The sequence below is a fragment of the Mycteria americana genome, chromosome 20 (assembly GCF_035582795.1).
Source record: "Mycteria americana isolate JAX WOST 10 ecotype Jacksonville Zoo and Gardens chromosome 20, USCA_MyAme_1.0, whole genome shotgun sequence".
NCBI classification, from domain to species: Eukaryota; Metazoa; Chordata; class Aves; order Ciconiiformes; family Ciconiidae; genus Mycteria; species Mycteria americana.
In genome coordinates this window covers 2,458,875-2,474,202 of record NC_134384.1, presented here as the reverse complement: position 1 = coordinate 2,474,202, position 15,328 = coordinate 2,458,875, and positions in this window count along the sequence as shown.

Genomic DNA, 15,328 nt, shown 5'->3' with positions numbered 1-15,328 from the left:
GCCCCCCGGGGGTGTTTGCAGCCCCCGAGCTGAGCGCTGGGCGGGGGGGGGTGCAGGAGCGCTGCCCACGAGCTTTGCCAAACCACAGGGCAGGAAGATTCCGAGCGTGCGATACAAAGGGCTTTATCTGATTATTTGTTTCATTATTTCACGCTTGGAGCCGGGTTACTTTTCTTTTCGTTCCAACCGATGGAGCTGCATTTTCCGACAGCGCTGGCTGAACGAGCCTTGCACTGCTGCTGCCAGAGCTGCCGAAACCTCTCTGCTGTGCCGGCTGCGGGCTTTTGCTTCATCTGCGGCACCTCGGAACTACACGAGATCCCTGGGGCTGCCCTGGCACGTCCTGGGATGGGGCAGTAAGTGCTGGGGCTGGGGGTGTGGGGAGGGTAGTGTCTGTGGGGGGGGTCTCCCAGCCTTTCCTCCCCTGCTGGAAAGGGTCCCGGTGCCCCAGGTGCCTCTGGGCCTTTTGGGGCTATAGAAACGCGGGGTGGGATGTGCACCCTGTAATGCTGGGCGGCTGCAGCTGGGTGCTGGTGCAGAGGATGGAGGTTTTGGACCAGCTGTGGTGAGCTGGAGGGGGTGCCCTGATGCCCTCCCCCCTCCCCTCCCCCCCCCTAGGTTATGGGGGGCTGCTTTGCTCAAACTGCATCTTCAGCCCCAGCTCTCACCTCATGCTGCCTCTTGCTGGGTTTAATGGGATGGACGGGATGCAATAGGCTTTCCTCTCCCCACCTGCAGGTGCACCCAGAGGTATTTTCAATCTACATTTAGGCAAAATTCAGTCTGAATCTGGTCCAAAGCTCGCTCCCGTGCCAAAGGGTTTGGAGTGCTGCACCAGACCCCAGGGCTGTGTCCGGCCGCTCGTGCGGGACCCCCGCTGCTACCAGCAGAGTGGGGCCGATCCCAGGGGCTTCCCCAGCATCGCCCCAGTTCTGAGCAGCTCATCAAAGCCGTCGCTTCGAGCGTTTCTTAGCCTGGAAGGATCCTGTGTCGGCCCAGGTAAGACCTGCTCTCCCTGCCAGGCTGCCTGGGGAGCCAAGGGTCTGCACAGCCTCTGCCCGTGGTGCAGGGTGGCTGCTTCAGACGGACAGACCTCTTCTGTAGCTCCTATTACGTTTTCCTTCATGCCTTTGCTTTAAGTGTCTCTTCACTGAAGTCAGCCTTGTGACCTCTTGCTGCTGCTGTTAAAATGTTTCCCTCCAGCTTATGCGGGGCAGATTTGGGGCACGGGGACAGGAACCCATGTGCAGGTGGTGGTGGGGAGGGTCAGCGTCAACCCCCGAAAGGACCTGGAGCTTCGGCCTCATCCGGCAGCTGCAGGTCCTGGGGCAGTACGTGTCTCCACTCCTTTCTTGCAAGTCTTCTGGCCCCAGGAGCTCTGAGTTTCTCCTTGTGCCTCAACTCCTAGTGACCTTGAAACGCTAGCTTTGCCAGGGGCTTGCTGTTTCTTGCTAAACTGGGTTGTTTTTTCTATTTTCTTTGGGTTTTTTTTCCCCCTCCCTGTTGCCCGTGGGGTTTAGCTGAGCCCGGCGGAGGGTGCTGCCAGGAGGGATGCGTGCAGGAGCAGCAGTAGCTCAGAGGGAGAGTTTCCCCGTGGCGGCTCTGCAGGTCCCACGTGGCGGCTTCCAGCCGCGGTGGTGTGCCCGCAGCGCAGTAAAACTGCTGGCACACGTGGTTTGGAGACGCACTGACTGAAAAGCTTTTGTCTTTTCAAGAAGTTAGCAAAACGCTACCACCGTGCAGTGGCGTTTGCACAAAGTGTAACGTTGAGAGGCTGAAAGTGGAACTCGGAGCTGCCGGGGTCCCGAGCTGAGCTGCCTCCACCTGATGCAAACCCGCTCTTTTGCACTTACAAATGCTTAAACAAGCACTTTTTACCCGCTGGTCTCTGGCAAACGGCTTGACATTGTGTCTGTCAGGAGGAAACATTTGAGTTGTCCTAAAAAACCTGGCAGGCTGAAGCTCTTTACGGTGCTTTTAACACATTTGCAAAACCTGACGTTGTGCTGTCCTCGTGCAGATTTAGAAGAGCGAAGTGCAAGTTTGCCCGTGTAATTGGTGGGACACGGGGCACACCGGTGGCCCCAGCCCTGTGGGACCCACACCCTGAGCATCCCGTATCACCTCCGGTGCGGTGACTGCCACGATGGCCCCAGGCGCCTGCAGGCAGGACGGGGCAGAACAAGGCCCACGGCGGGTTTTCTGGCAGAGCAGCCTGGTCCCGTTTAGGCAGTGCCACGTCCGGCTCTGCGGCCGTTGGGCCCCGGACCCGCGTGCCTCCGGATGCTCCCTCGCTGTACAACGGGTGGGAGAAGAAACCAGGCTGGAATGGTGTGTTGTTTTTCAAGGTGTAAATGCTGCCGAGCTGCGGTTGCAGGCTGGGGGCTGTAAACCGGGCTGGGCCGTCGAGGTGTCACCTCCCCTCGCCCCTGCGGGTGTAAGGGAAGCGGGAGAGGCTGGAGCCGTGGGGTCTGCGCGCCGTGCGGAGCAGCTGGCGCAGCACCCCAAAACCAAAGTCCCTTCTTTGCCTTAACTGCAAGGCTGTGCCTCCAGGGTGGAGGGTGCAGGATGGCACCTCGCCGCTTTTGCTTAAGAACGTGTTTTAACGCTGGGGTGCGAGCAGTGGCGGCACCGAACGCGTGGCAGTCGCGCAGGGAAGGCTCGGGGGCGTTTGTCCGGTTCCTGGCGGGTACGCGGGCTGCTCCGAGAAGTGCCGCTGCGGGATGCCGCCGTGCGACTGGGCAGGAAGGAGCAAAGTCAAATCCCACAAAGGTACTGCAAGATGGGACCTGGAGACTGGTGAGAAGAGGAGCTTCGGCGACCTCCTCCGATCCCACTTGCAAAAGCCAAGCAGGGAGGAGTTGTTTCTTTAGCTGCCAAGTTCCAAAACAGTGAGCTAATACCTAAAACCCTAACAGTAAATCGTGTCTGTTTGCACCACGCTGTTCACTCTACCGAAGCGGAAACGTGGACTGTACAGCACTGAGAGGTGTGAAGCACAGGCAGATTTTTCCAGGGGCTCAGCCCGCAGCTGCCCTTAGCTCCGACACGCTTGCGCAGGTTCAGCGTTTTGGAAAAAAAGATTTTATAAACAAACGTAATCCTAGTAATAAAACCCTAACCTTGTCTTGGCGGGGGGGGGGGGGGGGGGGCTGAGGTTCGGGTTTCCTTTATTACTGAGAGCCTGTTCTGGAAATCGCGGTGCTTACTGACACAAATCTCAACTCCGGTGGGAAGATTTGTGGCTTGAAATGTTTTCTGTCTGTGTTCGGGGAGGGAAGAGCAGAGCGGAGCAGGCACCGATGGCCAGCCAGCCGCCCGTGCCGCCTGCCCGGGGTGGGGGATTGCTCCCAGGGCTGCGCAACCCCCCTCATTTTGGCATTGGCGTTGGAGCCAGCAGCAGAGAGCGGGTCTGCCGGGGAGAGCCCTGCTGCAGCTCCCCGGGCTCTCCCTCCTCTCCCTGCTCCCGGCTTTGGGAGAGGAAGGGGTGGGCATGGTGTCACCCCCCTCCACCCACCACTTCTCCCTCCCCAGCAGAAATCTCTCTCGCTGCAGCACACCAGACTCTTTCTTTCTGTCACCGCTTTCAGAGCGTCTGTCTAGGTGGATAAAAACAGAGGTCTGTTTTCTGTAAAGCTGTTGATACTAAAAGGAATAGCGGGGTCAGTGTGGGCGTTGGGTGAGAACAGAGACTTACTCATGCAGGGTGATATTTTGTTGCTTCGGGTTTGAAAGCAAAATTTTGAGACAGATTTGTTCACAAAGCACTGTAAATAAATAGGCTGAAGAAGAGAGGAGAGGGCAGCTGTGAGCTGGGGAATGGTCGGTGCCGTTTGCTTGCCGGTGTCAGGTAAGGATGAAAAAAGCAGCGTGAAGGAATCCAGCTTTGTTTGGGGGAGACGAGACCCGTGCTACGCATCACGCTTGGGAAAAACGCTCAAAGGGGAGCCAGGATATAAAATGTTTGAATAAGGCCCTGGTCTGGGACGTGTGAGATGGCGGCTGTGACTTTGCAAGCCCTGCCAGCTGCGGTGGGAGGTGGGTACGGAAACCTGGGGCCGTGGGGCAGGGGTGGCACGGGGATGCTCTGGGCAGAGCTGGGGCCAGTGAAGCAGGTTTGGATTTATGAGCACCCAATGCCCCCCCCTCCACGGGTGTGGGTGCCCCCCACAGCTCCCCGTACCCACGATACAGGTCTCCTGGGCTCTCCAGCACTTTGCTGCAGGGTTGGGTCCTCACACAGGATGCATCTGAGCCTTCTGATGCGGATGGATCCCGTGTTACCTTGTGAGCCAGCTAAGTACTGCCACTGTCGCCATTTCACAGCGATATTTCCAGTTCCCTCGGCCCCGTTTAGCAGATGGGGTTTTGCAGCCCCCGTGCTGCTCGTGCCAGCCCTGGCTCCGAGGCTCCTGCGCCGCGAGCGGCGGTCGCTGCCGGGCTGGCAAAGAGGGTGCATCTGCACGGGGAAACGCAGGTAAGCCGCTTTATTGATTTATCGCATCGGAGCTTCCTCCCCTGGGGAATCTGCGGTTTGTCTCTGCGGCCGAGAGAGCTCCCCTGGGGAGGGAGGATGCTGCGACGATGGGGCGGCTGCTGGGAGGCCCAGGGCAGCGGCTGCTGTGAGTCCGAGCACCTCTGCCAGCTCGGGTGCCAGGGAGAGACTGGAGCTTTGAATAAAGCTTTTTTTCTTTTCCCACTTTTCGCAGTGGAGATGCTCTGAAGAAACTACAAGTTATTTGGAAAGAGGAGGAAGTTGACCAGAACCAAATTTATGAAGGTCTTAATTTCTCCCTTGGTACCTCCAGCTGGTACACAACAGCACTGCAATCTCTGAACACTGATACTGATGTCATCTGGTTCATCCTGACCTTTGCTTGGCCTTAAAAGAAGACATAGATGGCTGATTCAACCAGAAGCTGAGCCACCAAGATAAAGGACAATGAGATAAACACGTGAGGTAAGGCTCTCTTGCTAACTCTTTTTGAAAATACTTCAAGCCTAAATGGAAACCAGGAGTGGTGGTGCAGACAGCAAAACCCCACGCCCACCGTCTGGAGCCTGGTGATGAGACTCAGTGCTTTTGGGTGACAATGTCAAGCAGAGGCTGCTCTGGTGTGCCAGTGCCTTGGCAGCGCGGGCACGTGTGCTTTCCCCCTAGCCCAGCACGAGGGACCGGCCGGCTCAGCTTCCACCGAAGCGTGCCTCAGTGTCCCTTCTTTTGGCAGCAGCAGGCTCCTTGGCCATCGCTCTTACTCCTTCCCAGAACCAGGACCCACAGCTGGACACCCTCCCCGGTGTCTGCTCGTACAGTCCTCCTCCAAAGACTGCTCTCCCACCACCGTGGGTTTGTCTTCAGCTCTGGAGAAATGTCGCAGAGAGACTGCAAAGGGCATCCCTGGGCTTTGAAGGCCGTATTTTGTAGCTCTAGACACAGAAGATGCCTGGGCCCAAGCAAAATGACAAAAGCAGCATGCAGCTTCCTTCCTTGAGGCTTCCCACCATGCAGGACTTGCCTCTGAACTTCACTTAAGGTCTTCTGGGAGCGTTCAGGACCACTGTCCTCTTACGCATTTGGGTTACGACTGAACTCCTTGATGCCTCTTGCCTTGTTATGCCCTGTGCTGTTGTGGGACCTCCGACTTTGCCCTCACTCCTGGGGTGCTGGCACTGGGCTGGCTTCGTTTGAGAGAGCCTCCTGCCATGGCTTGGACCCAGGCCTGGAGAGCCTTTGGGCAGGTTCCTCTCCACATCTTGTGTCCGGAGCACGCTGAGACAGGGCTGGTCAGGAGGGCTGACCTCTACGTGCGGGGAGCCCCGATGCTCACGCAGCCCTCCCTTTCCCCTGTGCCACAGGGCTGGGTGCCCGCAACGAAACGCAGCCCTCCCGCCTGGTGAGCATACTTTCACAATTGCAAATGAAAGCTCTTGGGTGTCCAACTGCATCCCCTGTTGCTGTAGACGCTGAAGGGATGTGGTTTGTGCCAATGGTCGTGTCTGGTTTTGGAGCTGAAGCTGCAGAATTCAACTTGATTTTAGATTTAATGTAACCTTTTAGCATCCTCATCCACCACGTAATCCATGTACGTGTGTGCTATGACGTAGCCGCCCAATGCTTCACACAAAATCAAGGGACTGTACGTGTGACCTGCTGACTCTGAAGGAATATGTGAAAGATTCACCGCAACATTTTAAATTTTTAGTAGTTAGTAGGAAAAGAAACCCTCTCTCCTCGCCCCACCTTCTTATTTTTAGTAGCAAACTTCCTGCTAAGGAAAAAAAATATATTTCTCACTCTTGAGGGGATTGGTTTTGATCAAAAGTCTGGCTCTGCTCCAGGTAGATGATCAGTGTTTGCTGCTACCTGAGAGATGAATCACGAAGATCTCTGTTTCCTAGTCTGTCAATGCGAGAAGTAGCTGCTGCTCTTGCAAGGACGGAGGCGAGGCCCGGATGGCTGACAGCACTGCGTCTCCCCCTCCTCAAGACGCGGCTGCAGCGGCGGTTTGCTGCACTCCCACAGTGTTGGCCAACCCTGGACAACCCCAGAAGGACAAACTGTCCTCAGGGCCCTGTGGATGTGTGGGACAGGAAGGCACGTTGTGCAATTGAGACCGGAGGAGTACGAAGCAGTTGTGCATCGTTGCTGGTTTGCTGGTGCCCTTAGTTTTCTAATGACGAGGATTGTAATTGAGAGTAGACGTTTTTCCATGTATGGGCTGCCAGTACTTGCAAGCCTTCTCTAAATCTAATGGAAGCTACTGCAATCTTCTGTTGGCCAAGTAGGCTTTGACTTGGGTTGCATTTCTGTCCTAGGTTGGTTTGTACCCCAGGTGCAGCTGATGGTAAGCTGTACAATTTAAAAAGGCAAAACTCTCCGTGAAAAATCAGGCGAAGGTTGTGTTTTTCGAAGAACTGGGATCAGGACTTCCTGCCGCGGAGCGTGGGATGAAGCGCGCTGGCACAGCTGAACTGCTTAATGCTCAAAAATGCCAGATCAGCAAAGGACCTGTTAGCATCAGGCTTGCTTGAGCCTGGGGTTAGAGGGATTCTGCTGAGGCATTGCTGGAGCTGACTGTAAAATGACAGGCAGTGACGGCCGACAGTTTAAACCCAGCTCTAAAAGTGAGGTGCCCAGGAACAAAACGTGTTTTTTCACTAACAGTAGAAATCGTCCTATTAGGTTAGAACAGGCCCGCAGGAATCCTGCCCTAGACTTTTGCAGCACCTCTTCCAACCAGGAAAGGCGAAGCTGTTCCTTGTTGCTTTGAAAACCAGAGCAACTCTGGCTGACCCAGCAGCGGGAAGCTGTGAGCAGGTCACAGAGAGGGTGTGCGAGCCGTGCCGATCACAGCAGCTGGGGTCAGCATTGCAACAGATTCAGGAAATGAAGTTTCAGCTCAGGGAAAAAGAAATTTGGCATTACTGCCAGGAAAGGAACCTCGTAGTCCAGCTCCATTGTCTGGAGCAAAGAAGAATATTTTGTTGCTTCAGGGTGTGATGAAATGGTGGAGAGACCCTGCCGAGAGGCAAAAGGCAACAGATCACAGAAGGCAGAGGTGCTAAATGAGAACTGGCTGGGTTAAACCACTGAATTAGCATCCTTATCCAACTGAGGATTTCTGCCTACATTGTGGGCTGGGATCTCCAGCTCCTCCTCCATCAGAAAGTCAGATTTAAGCATCCGAAGAGCTGGCATGGATGGGAACCAATTCAACAAATTCCCTTCCTTCCTCTGCATCATCATCTAATAGCCCCGAGAGTGAGTCAGTGCATCTGTACCCTGCTCTTTCACAAATTGGTAGATCGCCAGTTGGGATAGGACCCAAAAATGTCACGGGGTTTGTGCATCTCCCTGGCATCGCATTGTCAGTCTGCTGCTTAACACTCTGCAGGCACCTCGTGAACCACTCCGGGGCCAAGTTTCAACGTCAGGAGCTGAATCCTCCCCAAAGCCTCAGGATGCATCAGGATTTAGTGCAAAGGGGAAAGCAAGCAGCCGCCGTTCCTGTTAGGTGGCTGCTTCTCCAGCCTGCCGCAGGTCTCTATTGCTGAGGGTAACCAGTCCTCAGTCATTGTGAAACCACTTGCATGCGGAGGAGACGCAGGCAGAAGGTGCTCGGCTCCTCGGCGGGCCGTGGGCTCGGCTGGCGGCAGAGCCCGGCACGCCGCATGGGAAAGGAGCTTCGCTGAAACCAGGCACCTTTCTCAGAAGCAGCCGTTCACTCCCAAATGGGTCTGTGGCCCCACACCCCCCATTCACCAGCTGCAGGTGCAACCGGGGCCATTGCTTGGCTTCGCTTACCCCGTAGCCCCTTTTATTAGCTTTGTTTGTAATTCACTTTCTGTTCTAAACAGCGTCTGCGGCAGCAGCAGAAATGGTGCAATGCTTCCTCCGGGTTTGCGTGCCGGGGCTGAATCCCTTCCACCCGCCTCCAACGCGTCCCGCTGGGATGCCCACCCGCACCGGCCGCGTGCGTAACCCGGGGGATTCGGCGACGGGGAGGGTGGGGCGCAGCGGTGGGGCTGCTCGGCGCTGGTTTCGCATCGCTGTCTTGGTGCTGCGCCTGGAGAGGGAGGTGGGTGGCTCCTGAAGCTCTGCACCGCAACGCTGGACCCTTACTGCTGAACAGCAACGGTGGTGAAGCAGGGTGGGAATGGCCGGGTACGGGGCCTTACCGACGGTCACTATGCTGCTTTGTTGTTAAGGGCTTTTTTTGGGGGGGTGTGTTAACCTACACTTCTTTTTTTCTATTGCCTTGCATCTTCTCATGCTGTTGGAGAGTAGGTGAGTTTGTGACAGGGACCTGCAGAGCCCAGAAAAGGGCTAGGACAAACTCTGCTGCGCAGTGTTGGAGGAGAGAAGAACCGCTCATGTCGGGGCAGCTGGTGAAATCCTTCCTCCCGAATAAGCTGCCCTCAAACTTTAAAGCCTGCAGAAACCCCCTGGTTGGGCTTTTGCGGGGGACGAAGTGACAGTTGAACAGTTGTTAGAATTCCTAGAGGAGCGAGGCCTGTTTCTGTGTAACCTGTAGCTTTGCGGGGTTCCCACCCTGCAGCATGCCCTGCTCTGTCCCCGGAGAGGGGCGCAGGCAGGACCCACGCTGCCAGCGCCTGCCCGCCCTCGCCGAGCAGCTCTGCCTGCTCCTTGAAAGCAAGAGCACCCGCGCAGCAGCCGCGCGTGCAATCCCCGCGGGAGCCCCGCTTGCCACCCCCACCCGTGCTGAGACCGAAAAGGCTCCCGGCAACGCCAAGAGCGGGGCAGGGCAGCCCCCGCCGCCTCACGTGTGCCAGACCCCACGCCGAAACGTGCGTGCCCCTGCACGCCTCTTGCTATGAGACAGCCGCTGCTCCTCCACCTTTCGGGTAAAGCCCGAGCACAGATGAATAGGTGTCGGGCTTAGATTTCGCTGGCTGAAATACTGAAAGCGGAGCCCCGGTAGGATGCTGGCCCCGGGAGAGGGAGATGAGCCCTTCCCAGAAAGCGTGGCTGCGGCGAGCGGGGTGCCGGTGGCATCGCGCTCCCAGCTTTAGTAATCCCACACCCGGTATTAGTCAGGCTCTTGCCACCCAGGCGCAGCTGAGATAAGAAAGTGGCAGCCCGCGAAGCCGGAGCTGTGCTCGCTCCCCCCGCTCCCCTCGGGTAACGCGTGCGCCCAGCCGGGGCACGCTGCCCTGTTTTCACTGCTCTGCCTGACCTCTTTCATGACAAAAGCCCCAATTTCAGTCACGTGCTGCTAAAATCTAGGGCGCAGAGAGGCATGAGCTGTGTGGGGCTGAGCGGTGCAGCCAGTTAAAATTAAATAACAAGCGTTAACTATAACCACAACCGAAATCAGGAAAGTTCTGAAAGCTTTTGCAATTTAAAAATAGTTAAAACAGAGTTTACTTGTTTTGATTTTGCCCCTTTAGTGCTTAAGGTCCCTCGTATCGCTACAAGCCGGGTCCCTGCTCCTCGGGGCACCCCGGGAGGCTGCAGGGTCCCAGAGAAGGTGCTCGTCTTGTGCCAAGCGACACTTTTTTTTTTTTTTCCTGTTACAAGGAAGAGGTCGGTGGGGTTTTGTTCCTCATGCCCAGCCCGTGAGAGGAGATGGCTGTGTCTGCCCTGCTGCGTTCAGGAGCCACTTCCACCGGTTCAGCTGGGATCAGCTCCCCCGTCCTCCCCGTGTTGGCCAACAGGAGATGACTAAGAAGTTTAATTGCTTTCTTGACAGCAAGTACATACTGTCCAGCACCAGGGTGCTTATGGCTTTCAGGAAAGTTTCTAAAGAGAAACAAGAAAAAGCAGAAGAAAGGGCTCCTTCAGGCAGCTGATGCTCTCGCGTTGCCGCTCTTGGCATGTTCTTTATTTGAAGTGAAACTTGCTTATGTACCAGGGAGCAGCTGATGCTCACCCAGGCACTTCTGGAGTCCTCAGGAGTTTTATCCACATGTGCGTGTGCTTGTGCACATGTTGCAGCAATTAAACTAAAACACTCGTGAAACCATTAACTTTTTCCCTGTGCAAACCCAGCGTCCACACTCTCTTTTCTCTGGCTGGGTGTTGCATCTTCCCATGAGCCGGGATTCACTCCAATAGGAAAAAAAAAAAAAGTGGAAGAAGCGAGTGACTGCCCGCACTGCAGCACCTTGCAAGTGCCACGCTGCTGGCAGTGGGGACCGTTGCCAACGCGCCTGCTCCGGCGCTCGCCGGCAGTGATTCATCTGCTGCGGCTCAGCAGATGATGAGATGATTTTCATGATGAAAATCCCTGCCTGTGTGGCACCGCAGTTAGGCAAGCCTGGACTTCGCCGGCCGCGGTGGGTTGTCCCCATCCACTGGTCCTGTGCCACGGAGCCCACCTGGGGCTCGCTGCCCCGCACCGGGCTGCCGGAAACCTGCGGCTTCAACCACAGACGGAGCTTCTGTTGAGAGAGCACCGACTGGACTTTCTAAAGAGAAAAGTGAAAATCAAGCGGTGGTTCTGGGGGTTACTGTCTGAAGGCAGCAGCACCAGGGGCGCTGACCGATGGGGCGTGCTGGGAGCCAGAAATGGGATTTTTATGTAGTGTTGGCTGCATTATAATGGGCTGGATTGGCCACGCTGTTTCCGGTGGGTTTGTTTGTGGCCTGACAGTGATGCTCTGCTCTTCAAGAGCAGTGCAGCTGCCCCTCGGGAACTGAAGGTCTGATAAACCTCCTCCTCCTCTGTACTTAGACCAAATCTCTAGTTCTTTTCCTCTAGGGTTTAATATTTAAACATCTTTTTTTTTTTTTTTTTTTTCTTTTAACCCAAAAAGTGGCTTAGCCACACGCAGCCCGCACCGGATGGAAATCTTTGCGGCACTAGCATCGCCCGGTCGAGACGCAGCGTTTGGCCCGGTGAGAAGCTCAGCCTCGCTTGGGCAGGCAGGAGCAGCCGAGGCTGGGTGAGTGACTCAGGCTCCCAGGTCCCAGGGCTGCTGATCAGGCAGCGGGCTGACCTCTCAGGAAGAAGATACACAGCAAGGAAACCATTTGCTTCTGTGGGATTAAAAAAAACCAGAAAACCACCATCTCTGATCTGTGTGACAGGCTTGTGCCGTTACTGTAACACCCAGACCGACACTGAGATTGGCAAGAACTGCATCAGCACTAGGCGACGGGGGATAACGCACCGCACCGGTGCACGCAGCCTCCCGTTGCAGCAGCTTTCGGGGTTGCATGAGAAGCAGAAGGCTGCGCACAGAAGCGGCGCGCAGGGGAGCGTTGGCCCCTTTTGTTTTGCAGAGGGGATGCTGCTCCCGGGGTCTCATCCTGCGGCTCGCACGGCCCCGGTGGGATCCGGCACAGCAGAGGCAGGGCTGAGCCCCAGCCCGGCGCTCCAGCTCTCCCCCCAGCTCATCTCGCCCGCTGCTGCTTCAGCCAGCTTTGACGGCGTGCGCAGAGCTCACGCTGCAACGGCAGCGCGTTGCTGTAGTAAAAGACTTTGGTTTTTGTTGTGTTTTTTTTTTTTTAACCCCCAAACGCTGATGTTTTTGGCACGTGTTACTCGCTGTTGGGACCCAAGGGGGTCCGCAGAGCTGCTGCCCGCACCCTACACGTGCAGCGGGCATCAGGTCAGGGCGCAGCCCGGTGAGACGCTGCGGGCGGGGAGCTGGGTGATGCTGGTGCTGGGATTCTGGTTTGAGGGAGGTGTCGTGAGTCGCATGGATGACCCGTAACAGTGCCTTGGGTGTCTCGGCTCTGCAGGCTGCCCTTTGGGGGGTTCTTTTTGGTTTTGTTTTTTTTCCCCCCTTTTTTTAAGCAGTGTGTCCTGACAGGGAGGGACTGTTGTGGCCAGGGCTGGCCTGGCAATGGGAAAAAGGCTGCTTGAGGACATGGCCAGAAATGAATCATGGCGATTGCTCCTCTGCTGGAAATGTCATTTCCCCATGGTAGATGCTGCCTTTGCTTGCCCAGATGGCTTCTGCTGGGATTTCCAGAGCACCCTTCCTAAAACTTCTTGGAGATGATACATATGTTTAGTCAGACGTGTGTTTGCGTGCTTTTGCCCGCCAGAGCTGCGTCATGATGCAAACATCCCCGTGTTTTGGTGACAAATGGCACAGACTCCTTTGCACGTGCCTTGCACGGCGACCTAGCGCTAAATGTCCCCTGGCTCTTGTTTCGCTCTCCCCCCAGTGAACCCGTGCCCCTGGCTGGGGGCCTTTCCGCAGACCCTCCAGCTTCCCAACCCAGTTTTGGAGGAGCGGAGCTGCATCTCCCCGCCGTGCCAGCTCCTCTCCCGCGCCGATGCCCCCGCGAGCAGGCAGCCGTCCCGTCCAGATTGCTGACTTGCTCTGCCTCCGTTTTCTTCTGAATCGAACGACTCCTGTAGCATCAGGTAACTGGAAACCTTCGTTCTCCGTACAGCAAGAGGCATCCCATCTGCTTCCTTCCTGTGGTTACTTTAACAGAGTGACTGATCTTTACTGAAAAACTCACCACAGCTGAGCTGACACTGCCCTTTTCTTGGTGCGGGGCACAGCCCAGGCACCGGTTTTGCTCACGAGGGTCCTTGGGCTCCTGCCTCGAGCTGGTGACGTGGGCTCCGAGAGCTGTTTCCTGCCTCCCCGTGGAAGAAAAGTTATATAAAAGGGATGAAAATAGGTGCAGAGGGCTCAGGGGAGCGTGCGGATCAGATCTGCCTGGGGCGAAGCTTCAAGCAGTGCTCACAAGCGTGGGCTTTGCTAAGAACACAAATAATCTCATGGGCAAATTCAACAATTCCGCTGACCCACGCCAGACTGAAGTCTGGGCAGAAACAGACTTAGAAATTGTCATTAACTGAAAATATTTTTGTTCCTAATGCAGTGAGGAAAGAAACCCCAGCTGCCAATAAACACCCGGAGTCTGCTGGCCTTGCAAGGAACGGGGTGAGAGTGGTGAAAACTGAAGAGGCTCAAAAGTGAGAGGGAGATGTGGCCGGGCGGGTGCCCGCCAGCAGCCGCCCTGGGCTGTCGGTGTGAGCTGGAGTCTGGAAATGGTTGAATTCTGGGTTTATTATAGAATTACAGGACGCTTTGGGTTGGAAGGGACCTTTACAGGTCATCTAGTCCAACCCCCTGCAAGAGCAGGGACATCTTTAACTCGATCAGGGTGCTCAGAGCCCCGTCCAACCTGGCCTTGAATGTTTCCAGGGATGGGGCATCTACCACCTCCCTGGGCAACCGGTTCCAGTGCCTCACCACCCTCATTGTAAAAAATGTCTTTCTTAAATCCAGTCTAAATCTGCCTTCCCTTGGTTTAAAACCACTGCTCCTTGTCCTGTCACAACAGGCCTTGCTAAAAAGTCTGTCCCCATCTTTCCTATAGGCCCCCTTTAAGTGCTGGCAGGCTGCTGGAAGGTCTCCCCGCAGCCTTCTCTTCTCCGGGCTGAACAACCCCAACTCTCAGCCTGTCCTCATAGGAGAGGGGCTCCAGCCCTCGGCTCATTTTCGTGGCCTCCTCTGGACCCGCTCCAACAGCTCCATGTCCTCCTTGTGCCGAGGGCTCCAGAGCTGGACGCGGTACTCCAGGTGAGGTCTCACCAGAGCGGAGTAGAGGGGCGGACTCCCCCGTTATCAGTAACCAACCAAAATCACCAATTATTACGAACAGAGCTTTAAATTCCTGTGTGCACGCCTGCTCGGTTTTGTTCGGGATTCAACGGCCGTGCATACGGATCCACGTGCATAGATACATGATCCCCAGCCCGAGGTAAAGCAAGCAGTTCTGTTGTTAATTTATATTAGTCTAGTTTTTAGTTAGTATCTGCTATCTGATCTAGGATCAAGGCCTCATCCTGACTGAGAACAAATGTGAAATTAAAAACAACTCAGCAGAAAAACGGAGGCAGCAGTGCTATCTCCTGTAAATCAGGGGGAGGCGCAGGGATGTTAAAGCCCTGGTGATCGTCGGTGACATTCAGGCACGTAACCAGTTCTTTAACTGGAAATGCTGCTCTGAAAAGGGCAATGGCTGAAATACTTGCTAGAGTTAGAGGCTGGAGTGACGCAGGGAGTACCCTGGGGCCAGCGTTTCTCTACCGTAAGAAATTCTCTACTGTAAGAAATCACTGGCAGGTATTTTGTTCCAGCGAATTTTGTCAGAAATTTCAATTTAAATGCGAGGACCTCAGGTCTTCTCACTTCCCTGGCCATTAATGCATGCAAGGCATCCTTGGTGGTCCTCCTCGCCTGGATCCGTGCCCGCTGGGCTCTTCCCCAGCACAGTGACACTGGGCACAGCATCTATGCGCTGCTGCTGATTTACAGCCCTGTTAACAGCTTGGAAGAACAGAACAGAGGCTTTATTCATTAGGAGGTCTTTATTAGCAAAAATAAAAGATTTCTTTTCATACAGATAAACATGCAAAAGTTCACGCAGTGACAGAAGCCGTGGCCAAGGCACGGTGCCCTCGCCAGCGCGACCCCCCGGGAATGGAGCCGCTGATGCTCTTGGCTCTCGCCATGGCTCCGGGGCCGTCCTCGCTTCTCCTACCACGCTGAAGTCAAGGCGTTCGGTGGAAAAACGAGCACAGAGTTGGCTCGACAGGAGCTTAATGTGCCCTGGTAAGAAGCTTAAGCTAAGTTTTACAGTGTTTGGCTCCCACGCTGCCCTTGAGCCGATGCCACCCCATTGATTTCAGCGGAAGGAGCGACCCACGGAGCAGCATTCCTGCTTTGGGGCTGCCCTTGCTCTGGGATAACCAGTTCCCGTGCAGGCAGGCTGCCAGCCGGAATGCTGTTCTGTCGCCATAAATGTACAAACAGAATAAATCAAATATAAATAGCCTCTCTTCAGCGGTAACTTACAAAGCCAACAGCGAACTGCCTGGGTTTCACC